This window comes from Oreochromis niloticus, linkage group LG3 (assembly GCF_001858045.2).
Source record: "Oreochromis niloticus isolate F11D_XX linkage group LG3, O_niloticus_UMD_NMBU, whole genome shotgun sequence".
NCBI lineage: Eukaryota > Metazoa > Chordata > Actinopteri > Cichliformes > Cichlidae > Oreochromis > Oreochromis niloticus.
The window spans coordinates 14,588,679-14,600,591 of NC_031967.2; the positions used below are offsets into that span (position 1 = coordinate 14,588,679).

The window sequence follows — 11,913 nt, forward strand, 5'->3', positions numbered from 1 at the left end:
TGATGGCCCAAAGCTGACTCAGAGCTGTAACACCATCCATGGCTGCAGTATGGAACAGATGTGGGTGTGTCCTCATCACCCAGAGGAGTCCAAATCGTCATCAAACAGCCCTACAGACACAAAAACATGAAATATAAACAACCAGACTATCAGCAGTGATTTAAGTACTTTAAGACCTCTGTGAAAATCATTTACAGTATATATCACAGAATTTAAGGCCTTTATAATCACAGAACATACAGAGAAAAGTACTAAACTGAATCAATTTCAGCTTTCGTTTCTCATGATGTATATTGTATTAATAATTAAACTTCATTATCTGTATCTTTACCACATATTTGCCACACAGGTGTAGATATTGTAGGTTCAGTGAATGCTTAAATTGCACTGATTAGAATATACTGGACATTCAAAGCTAAGATTCAGCGCACTGTGTTAGAGGCTGGGATTTGATGAATTCATCATATATACAACCTTTGATCATCATTTATGTCTAGCTGAGAATGAATCTGTGCACTCACATATTAAATGAACTGAAATCAGTAGTGTGATCTCCAGTCTTGATATAAGGAATGAGAGAACTGACAGCTGTTATTTTAATCAGCCTGTCTCAGTTGTTTTAACTCTAAGTATCACAAAGTAATGTGGTAACACCTGGACTGACGAGTTTACTGTCAGCATTTTAATCGCTAGTTTAAAGGCTGTAGGTTGCAGCCATTGCTCTAACACTGTATAAATGTAACAGGCCTCAGTGCTGGTTCTAACAGTCTGAGCTGCTTCCAGCTTTATTTGTGAAGAGCACAGCAGCTTACAAAACACGTAGCGAGCTCGTACAGCTGCGACGTAAAATTTTCATAAGCTAAAATGACCTTAAAATAACGGGGCTACGTGTGGTGATGCTAGCGTTAGCCATGTTAGCACGTTACCTTCAACAGGTGGTCAGACTGAGTAAACGGGCACTCAGTCAGAGGTTAGCTCTCCGTTTCGCTGCAGGCTCCCTTCATTCTTCACATATCCGTGTCGAGCCGAGTGTAAATCCCGAGGCTGAACGGCCTTTGTACAAGCACACACGCTTCGTAGCAGGGCGAAGCTATGAGCTAGAAAAATCCAGGCTGGCAGACAGCCTGTCTGACCAGCCAATCAGAGAGCTCCTTACATCCCACGGTGTGGCTAATTTGAATAGCAGCAGGATTTTTAAAATGAAGTTGTTAATCCAACTGCTAATCCACATGTTAATCCCCGAGCGAACAGGAAAGGGAAATGGATTTTGAAATGCAGTTTATTAAAGTGCAATTCGAAAAAGGTTTTTGAAATGCAGTTTATTAAAGTGGAATTCGAAAAAGGTTTTTGAAATGCAGTTTATTAAAGTGCAATTCGAAAATGTTTTTATTAAAGTGGAATTCGAAAAAGGTTTTTGAAATGCAGTTTATTAAAGTGGAATTCAAAAAAGGTTTTTGAAATGCAGTTTATTAAAGTGCAATTCGAAAATGTTTTTTGAAATGCAGTTTATTAAAGTGGAATTTGAAAATGTTTTTTGAAATGCAGTTTATTAAAGTGCAATTCGAAAATGTTTTTATTAAAGTGGAATTCGAAAAAGGTTTTTGAAATGCAGTTTATTAAAGTGGAATTCGAAAATGTTTTTTGAAATGCAGTTTATTAAAGTGGAATTCGAAAATGTTTTTTGAAATGCAGTTTATTAAAGTGCAGTTCGAAAATGTTTTTATTAAAGTGGAATTCGAAAAAGGATTTTGAAATGCAGTTTATTAAAATTAAGCACAGAATTTTTTATTTCGATGCGCGTGGCTCTTGTGGTCCTCCATACACCTATAACCAGTGTTGGGGAGTAACGGAATACATGTACCGCCGTTACGTATTCAGAATACAAAATATGAGTAACTGTATTCTGTTACAGTTACCGTTTAAAAAGGTGGTATTCAGAATACAGTTACTTTGTTGAAATAAATGGATTACACTGCGGTACTTCCCTGTTTCATATTGTCGCGGGTCAGGATTGTTTGGGTTTGTTTGACAGCTACGTTCTGTTGTTCCAGGCGGCAGTGTTACGGTTGCCATGGTTACAGGGTGACGCGCTCTCTCTCTGCGTGTTTCCTGGGTGAGAGAGCGCCTTTTTGTTGTTGTTGTTGTGCTAAGCTAATAGACAGAATGCTACAGGCATGGCCCTAAAGAATGTAGCATCATGGGCAGTGTAGTCTGTGCTGCAGGGAAAATGAACTACCATACACGTTATGTGTCTGTGAGCGAGGGAGGGAGAGAATTGAAGTCCGAGCTGTCACGGAGCAAAAACGGGAGCTGGAAGCATGTAAATATAATAATAACCACAGCAGCCAAGAAGAGTGCCTGACGAGCCCATTTGTAAGTAAGCTATTAAGACTCAACTGTACACTGTGTTCGTGTTTTCCTCCGGAAAAAATAAGTTCCGTTGGAGCAGCCTTTCAACGCCTCTCTCTGTCTCCCGCAAGCAAAGTTGACTCAGACAACAAAGTAAAGCTAGTTTTCGGCTACCAGCCCGACACGGAACCCACCGTATTAGCCAGAGGTCCCTTTACTACGGTTCGGAGCCGCGGACCTTCAGTAACAGTAATAAATCACAGCAATAGTACATTCACGTAGTTGTAAACAGCATGATAATATAATAAGTAATCCAAAGTATTCAGAATACGTTACTCTCATTGAGTAACGTAACGGAATACGTTACAGAATACATTTTGGGGCATGTATTCAGTATTCTGTAGTGGAATACATTTTAAAAGTAACCTTCCCAACACTGCCTATAACAAATACATCTATGGTGCCTACAACAGCTTCAACTACACCTGTAAACACTACAACAGCAATGATTGCAAATACAAACACAACCACAACGACTCCTACAACCAGCACACCTGTAACAACTACAACACCTGAGCCAGTAACAGGACTATTGCTGACATTCACCTCAAATGAAACATTCACACAAGACTTGGAGAATTCTACATCTACAGCATTTATAAATCGAAGCAGGCTCATAGAGACAACAGTAAGTATCCTTTTGAAGTTTCATACCCAAACATATGCATTGCACATACGCACATAACTTTAAAAAAATATAAGTCATTTTAGTATGACATTTCATGTATATGATTGCATAGAGTGAGCAAGAGACAATTGGAATTATTCACATGATCACAGCAGTATAAACAAATGTGCAAGCACATTTAATTTTGTATTATTAATTTGAATTCTTTTGAGAAGTCCTGCAAAATGGTATGCTTTTATTAGCATTTGTGTGCTGTTGTTGAGTTTTTTCAAAAGAAAAAAAATATTTAGTTAGAAAAGAAACAGATTGAATACTGTATGTGAGCAAAGAAATTGGAATTGTATGATTAGTAAACAAAACTGGCAAATGACTTTTGCATCATAAATGCAATGTTTACTTTGGAAAATAAAGAAGCACAAAGTCTAAAAATATAGCAAATATATTCAGAGATTATTTTGTGTTTCTGCAGCTTACACGTTTTTACAACACAGCATTTAAAACGTTCCGGTCACTGAGAGTGATTTCATTCAGGTAATTCCATTTTTATATACAGATGGAATTTTACAAATATGCGTCATACATTAATGAAAATAAAACGATATTTTTGTTATTCTTTTTGCAGACGTGGATCAATTATCAATGACATGAGTATTGGGGTTGCATCTTCAGCTGTGCCTAATTTAACTGAGATTGCAAATGTTTTGATCAATGCAGCCTCAAATATAACAGCCTTCAATGTTACCACAGACTCTGTTGTTGTCCGTGAAATAGGTAAGCGATATTATTTAATGTTATTATACTTTAACCTCACAATATCTTAAAACTGTTTGTTAAAGCAACGGCTTGCTTTATTTTCTTGGCATTTAACAGTAGCTTCAACTACAACTGTGAGCACTACAACACCAATGATGACTACAGTTACAAACGCAACCACAGCAAATGTTACAAACATCACACCTATAGCAAATACATCTATGGTGCCTACAATAGCTTCAACTACACCTGTAAACACTACAACACCAATGATAACTACCCCTACAAACACAACCACAATGACTCCTACAACCAGCACACCTGTAACAACTACAACAGCTGAGCCAGTAACACGAGTATTACTGATATTCACCTCAAATGAAACATTCACACAAGACTTGGCTAATTCTACATCTACAGCATTTATAAATCGAAGCAGGCTCATTGAGACTACAGTAAGTATCTTTCCTAACATGTCATAGCCAACCATATGCATATTATCAAAAAAAGAAAATACAAGTCAGTATATTATTGCAGTATATGTGCATAATGACAGATTTCTTTGTATTTTTGATCTTCTTTACAAATATTTAGAATTTTCTTTTAAAATAAAAGTGTAGTAAATTTCCCATCATAGTTTGGAACCTGATTTGATAGTGAAAATTAGAATAATTTGCATGATCTTCACATTAAAAACAAATGTGCAAACACATTTAATTTTGTATTTTAAAAAATGTGAGTGCTTCTGACAAGTCCTGTTAAATGGTCTGCTTTTATGTGTGCTGTTTTGCTATTTTTTTTTCAAATGATTTAAAAAGTAAAATGAAAAGGGAAATGGATTCAATATGTGAGAATATTTAGATATTCAGAGAATATTTTGTGTTTCTGCAGCTTACACCATTTTATAGCATGGCATTTAAATCATTCCGCTCACTGAGAGTGATTTCATTCAGGTAATTCCTGTTTTATATATAGATGGAAATTTACAAATACAACAACAACAACAACAACAACAACAAATACAATAATAATAATAATAATAATAATAATAATAAGACAATGATGAAAATAACACAATATTTTTGTTTATTCATTTTACAGAAGTGGATCAATTATCAATGAAATTAACATTGGATTTGCATCTTCAGCAGTCCCTAACATAACTGACATTGGAAATGTTTTGATCAATGCAGCCTCAAACATAACAGTCTTCAACATTGACACTGCCGGTGTTGTTGTCAATGGCACAAGTAAGCAATGTTTCATGTGATCATATTAAAAAGGAATTGCAATATCTTAGAACCATTTGTTAAAGACTCCCGCCCCCCCCTTCCCATTTATTGTATCATTACAATACAGCATAGTAATAATAAAAAAATACAAGTAGGTTACGCAAGTTAGGAATACCCCCCCCGAATGTATAGACTACATCAATGCCTTTTTCCTTTTAAAGAAGGTCCAAAAAAAGTCTGTCATGATATACTGAAACTGCTTGCATTAAACGAATTGAAGATCTATACAGAGAATTGAGCTCTGCTCTCTTTATTTAAACTTTTTTTTTTTTTAACCATCAGCTCTCCTCAGTACTGTCAGTGTTGTTCAGGATGATAAAGATAAAACATACACCCAAAGGTATTGAGACATGTAATGTTGCTATATAGATTACTATTGATTATTGACTTCAGGGCCTTTTATTAATTGCCTTGAATCACTTAATTAAGGGCAACTGTACACAAGCTCAAAAACACTTTTTTTGATGGAGCAAGAAGACCACTCATGATATCAAGTGAACTGCAGAGGTACAAACTTAACACCAGAGAATAGACTTGAGCAAATGCTGTGTCATGTAAGGTGCTGTGGCAGGCAGGACCCAAATGCAGGACACAGCGTGCACAGGAATAACTCAAAAAGGCAGCTTTATTTGCTGTGAGAAAAAGAGACAAAACCTAAACTCACGAAAAGAAAACCTAAACTGGAAACTCGAAGCTAAGAACTTGGGAAAAAAAACTAGGAGAAGCCAGGGATAAAAGGAACACAGGAGAATGTATAGCAATGTGAGATGATGTGACAATGGCCAGAGGACAACCCAGGGCTTAAATACACAGAGGAAACAAGGGAAGTAGAAACAGATGGGAAGCACAGCTGGGAGAGATCTGTTATGTGACGGCTGTGTGCAGGCAGGAAAAGGACCCAAAGTGCAGACTCCGGAGACAGACGTGAACTCAAAAAACAGCTTTAATGCTGAACTCAAAGTAACAAACTTCCAAAGTGCAAAAATAAACTCAGGCAAGCAGACAGAAAGACACAGCATAGTAAACGGTAGATCGCGACAATGACAAACTGAAACACAGGGCTTAAATACATAGAGGGAGCAATCAGGGAATGGGCAACAGGTGGGAAACACAGCTGGGGCAAATCAGGACTAACGAGACAAGGAAAGCAAAACCAGACACACTAACATGAAACACGGACTTTCAAAGTAAAACAGGAAACATAACACAGAGACCTGAACTTAACAAGGGGATACAGCCGACAGGGGAGACAGAGCAACTATAGAACACAGAGACATAAACCATAAGACGGAACTCTAAGAAACCAAAGACTAGAAAAGATAAATAATATAATAAACTCAAAAGCCCTGGGTCAACGACCCAGGCATCCTAACAAGATCAAGCATAACAACACGGGGAAGAAGCAAAACTAAATACACTAACATAGGACGCAAGACTGTCAAAGTAAAACAGGAAACATGGGACAGGCACAGAGACACGGACTTAATACTGAGACAAGGAGACATGACTGATGAGGGAGACGGGGGATGGTCTGCACACAGGAGATATATGAACATAGAGACAAGAGAAACTGCACATAAAATGTGGAATACAGTGTAGGCATAGCATAACATAACAGAAGAGAACAGAAACCTAGGGACTAGAAACTATTAAAGTATAATAAGAAAAACAACCAAGAGAGCCAGAACCATTAATAACAATGAATCAAAGAATATTACTTAAACCTGAAACACAAACACTGGGTCACAGACCCAGCACCATGATAACCTTAAGGAACAACTATACTTTCATATAAAAAGAACCCCCCTCAAAATAGTAACTAATACTCAAAATACTAATGAACATACATGAAAATGAAACCAATAAACAAACTAAGAACCAAACAGAGAATAATAAATAAACAGTTCTTTAACAGTTCCTCCTGTGAGCCTTTGGGGTCTGGTATTTTGTGGATTGAGGGGCGGTCACAAGTGGATGTTGTTGGGTTTAAGTCAACCCTGCTGGTAAACAGAAACTGTTACTGAAAGCAACCACACAGACACCACAATAGTTTTACTTGCAAAGGGAGCGTTGGAGAGCAGTGCTGCTATTCGCCTGTCCAAGCAACTCCAACTCCTCTGCGTCCGCCTCACTATTTTATTGACAACAGAGGTTACACATAATTCAGTTAACCACGTGACAGTTTTAAGCAGGCATGTGTGTGTGAGCAAAGTATACACCTGTGCGTGTGTGTGTCACTTCCTGACACCATACAAGGGCATGATATCAACCTCTCCAGTCACCCTCATACGGAGTGTGACCTTTCACAAACTAATGTGTGTCATGCTGAAACAGCAGAAGTGAGTGTCTTGCTAAACTATAAAAAAAGGGACTTGCAATAGGTCATATCTCAAATGAACACTTAAAGGTGTGAAGTCTTGCACTTTAATAGAACAGAACAGTCTGGTTTCTAAAGCTACAATGAAAAATTATAAAGTTGAGGCTGTTTCCTCTCATCTCATGGTGCACAGATTGTACACAGAATCCTTATCAGACCTAATAAGGATAAGATATTTTATCAGCATACAAATGATTATATATTTCTAAGCATAAATGACAATATAAAAAATATCAGCTCTAACAGATGTCCTTTTGCTTTAATACGCCGCTTCCAAAACTAGCTTCTGGCAAATAGGACCTATCTGAAGGGAAGAAGCTTGAGCTTCCCTCTAAATATAGTCAGGCTCACCTCAAGGCATACCTCAGGCTCTGGAACCAGTTTCTTGGACTGGAATTTGACTCTGTTTCACTCTGGAGTTGGCTTAGATGAGAGGCGGTGGGCAGGGGGATTAGCTGCGAGTACGTTGGGGTTTTCACAGGTGGATGAGAGGGGAATGGATCCTAACTTTGGCAAATGACAGTTCAGAGTACCCAGCCTTCTTGGAGTGCTCCATCTAGTGACTACACAGGTGGTGGAAGGACCAGTTTGAGCTGGACAGGGGGATTCTTATCTGGGTTCTAGTCACAGAGGCAGTAATCTGAACCCCAGGCTTCTCTCACCCTGGTCACCTCTTTCAGCTTATCTGGTGGTACACAGAGATGTTCCCAAGCCAGCTGAGAGATATAATCTCTTCTGGATTTGCCCCTGAGTCACCTCCCGGAAGGATATACCCAGAATACCTCACCTAGGAGGCATCTTATTCAGTGGCCTGAACCACCTTAACTGGCTTGGTTTGATGCGGAAGAGCAGCCACTCCACTCCTCTCAAAAGATTGAGCTCCCCACCCTATCTCTAATGGAGAGCCCAGATACCCTTTGAAGAAAACTCATTTTCTTTGAAAATCCACTCATGGAAAAACTTGGTCATTCCTACATTCATATAGTCGGCCTCATTTTTGGGCACGTAACCCTGCTGAGCCAGGTTAAGCAACCTACTGCCTACAAAGTTTTGCACTGTAGGCACCAGGCATAATAGATGTATCACTTCATCTGTGTCTCTTCTTACAGTACATGTACACACCCATGAATTCATTATTGTCAGGCTGTCCTAAAGATTCCCTGAAAACCTTCAGTTGATCCAAAATGCTGCATTGAGACTACTGACAGTGACTAGAAAGAGAGAGCATATTTGTCTGATTCTTCTTTCACTGGGTCCTTGTTAAATCCAGACATGAATTTAAAATTCTTTTTCCTCACATACATCTTAAATAATCAGTCACTATATTATCTTAAAGGCCTCAGAGTACCATATCACTCCACTAGAGCACTCTCAGACTGCTGGCTTACTTGTGGTATTTAAAATTAGGATGGGAGGCAGAGCCTTCTGTGGTACTAACCCTAAGTTTGGATTAGGGAGAGTGAGGGAGAGAGACACCCTCTACTTTTAAGGTTAGGCTTAAAACTTTCTTTTTTGATAAAGCACATTGTTATAGCTGGATCAGGGGACCCTTCCTTTATTTACAATGCTATAGGCCTAGGCTGCTGGGTTTCCCATGATGCACTTTCCTTTTTTTTACTCGGTATGTATTTATACACCTCTTTGCATCTAATTGCTTTGCATTAGTTATTATTAGTCTCTGGCTCTGTACCACAACAACAGTGTGTCTTTTGTTCTGTGTCATTCCCCTCACCCCTAACTGGTCATGGCGGAGAAGGTTTCTTCCTGTTAAAAGAGGGCTTTTGCTTCCCACTCTAACCAAGATCTTGCTCATAGGGGGTTTGATTGTTGGAATTTGCGCTGTATTACTTCAGATTGTAAGGTCTTCCTTACAATCTGAAGCTCCTTTAAACTTGAATTAAAATTGAATTGAATGGAATCACTCTGGATCTACTAAAACAACAATAGTGGAAAATGCAACACTTCCTTCTTCAGCAGCTAGTGCAGAAACAACAATGACTGTGAGAATGACAACAACTATTGAAGCACATATATCTGCTCCATATATGTTTGTTAAGAGTTCATCTGCTTATATTACTATTAAGCTCGGTTCAGTGCAGCTTGCCTGTGTTTCGAAAAATTTAAATTGTGATGCTGGTGAAGCAGTTAGTTGTTACTCTAACATATAACAGTCCTTTTGTTATTTGATGAACAAAAGATGATTTAAATTGCACAGTATTTTAAAATGTAGTTGCCTTCATTTACATGCTACCCTTCAAAGAAAAAACAAGATCCAGAACTGCTTTTGCCTTTTCTGGGCCTTAGTTAAAGAGGCTAACTGGAAAACTGTTTTCTGGTGTGATGACTAAAGATTTTTAATCTTTTTGAAAATTGTGGTTAAAGAAGACAGGGATGATCATTCATCGGGCAAGACATGGTCCTCGTGAGCGCACATCTCATAGGTGACTTGTGAGGACAACATCAGTGTGAAATTTCAGGTTAACATGTTAAATAGTCACATCAGAATGTAATTGGTACTCACTGGTCTCATTTTCCATTCAGAAGGTTATGAAAGGATCTTTTTTAAATAAAATCATGGTCTTTTTCCAAAGCTACCCTAGACATTTTCAGGCCTAAACAGCAAAGACGGTGATAAAAAAAAAAATTACAGAAAGAAAATTTCTGTGCACATAAATTCAACTCACTAAAAAAAACCCAAGCAAGAAACAAACAAATGATATAGAAAAAGAAATAGTGCTCATTGAAACAAACTTTCTTGAAACTTAATCCAACACTGAAATTGAATTTTTAGCAAGCTTCACTACCTGTTGACCTAAAATGGATTCAGTATTTAAATCAATTTGCATGACTTATAACTACTTTGAATAACAGCTCGAGGTTAGAAATATTTATATTTATTATGACTTCCAAGGAAGTTCTTTTGTAATACAAAGTTCGCCACTGACTCATGGAACAAAAGAAGGGTGTATGATAAGGGACAACGCAAATATATATTGACAGGTAGAATATTTGTTCTCCATTAAGGTCCTTCAGCTTTTCGGTTCGGTGTATATGTATGTGGACAGTTGCATAAGGTAAAAGGGTTGCAATTTAGACATATCACAGATAAACATCAGATGAGAATCAGTAACTTTTCAACTTCTATTCTCATTTTGGGTAAGTAAATTTCTTATTATTTCTACCGACATAGGCGAATATCTTGGAAATGAAAAATAAGCACATATTTAAGAAAATTACTGAATTAAAGTTAGATTACAATCTAGAAACTCCCAAATTTTGCTCTTTTTGCACGAGATTATCTACTGATATTGTTGTTTCTATGATACAACTTGTCATACTTGTGCAATCCAGCATGAAAGTTTAATGAAAATGACATGTTCTTCATTTTTGTGATTATTTCATGTTAAAAGGATTTTATGTGCTTTATTTTTCAGTACTGTAAAATTCAAGTATATATCATTCATAAATAGTCACTATTGTCCTTTGCAAGTTGAAATTTTTTATTAGTGTGTACTCAAATATGACTCTTTGCATAAGTACTCGACTTCTTTTTCTTCATATTTCGCATGACCAATATGCAAGTTACAGAAGTTCTGTGCCAAGTTACATAATTTGATTTATTTTGATAAAAGACTAGTGAAAATCTCATTCTTTAATTTTTAAAACCTTTTGACATACTCATGTATATAAACACACAAAGGTAATAAACATTGCCGCAGATTTCAATATGCGGAAAAATGCCTTGAAAAGGGAACAAACTACCAGTTTTCCAAAAAATATATCTAGTCACTATTTGATAAATGAAGCTAAAATTTATCAGCTGTCATTATATATGTTTAAACTTTATACCGTCAAATTTATGCCGTCAATCTATGCGATTTGGAGATGGTTGCGCAGCAAATGTTCCAAAAAGTAGCTGATTTGAGATGGAATAACTTAAATGTCATAAGCAAACAGGTAATGTACATGTTTTCAAATCTTATTAGTTTGTGTTTGTTTGAACGCCACATCAGTGAAAATTGATGTTTAACAAAAGTAAAGTTTACATTTTGTCAAAGTTAAAACAGACAAAAACCACAAATAGCACAAAATGTTATAATTTCACAGTATTAGTGGTTACATCTTTTATGAGGGTTCACTACAGTGGATATTACTTTTTGATTTGACTGATTTTTTAAGCCCTGGTTTGGAGATGGGATGAGACAGAATACCTTTGGTGTATATGAGGGATTTAGTATAAAAAAATCTACCAAATCACACAAGCTGAGCAATGGACTGTTGTGATCTCATGTGAATAAACGAGCAGCCAGTTTATTAGTATTTATTTATTTTTTGTGACAACAGTGGAGAAATAAATGCATTATGTGAGTTATAGATTAAAAATATGTTTTCACATGGTGAATAAATGTATTGTTTAATTTTACAGGTTAAATGGAAAGCAGAATGATTGTTGA

General features: G+C 37.0%; 1 long non-coding RNA gene across 1 annotated transcript; it reads left to right on the forward strand.

Moving 5' to 3' along the window:
- Positions 1-2,803: 2,803 nt before the first annotated feature.
- LOC109197640 (uncharacterized) lies at positions 2,804-4,239 on the forward strand. The gene is made up of 4 exons (XR_002058742.1): positions 2,804-3,037; positions 3,507-3,568; positions 3,660-3,808; positions 3,908-4,239. It is a non-coding gene; the product is annotated as an uncharacterized LOC109197640 (long non-coding RNA).
- Positions 4,240-11,913: the final 7,674 nt, after the last annotated feature.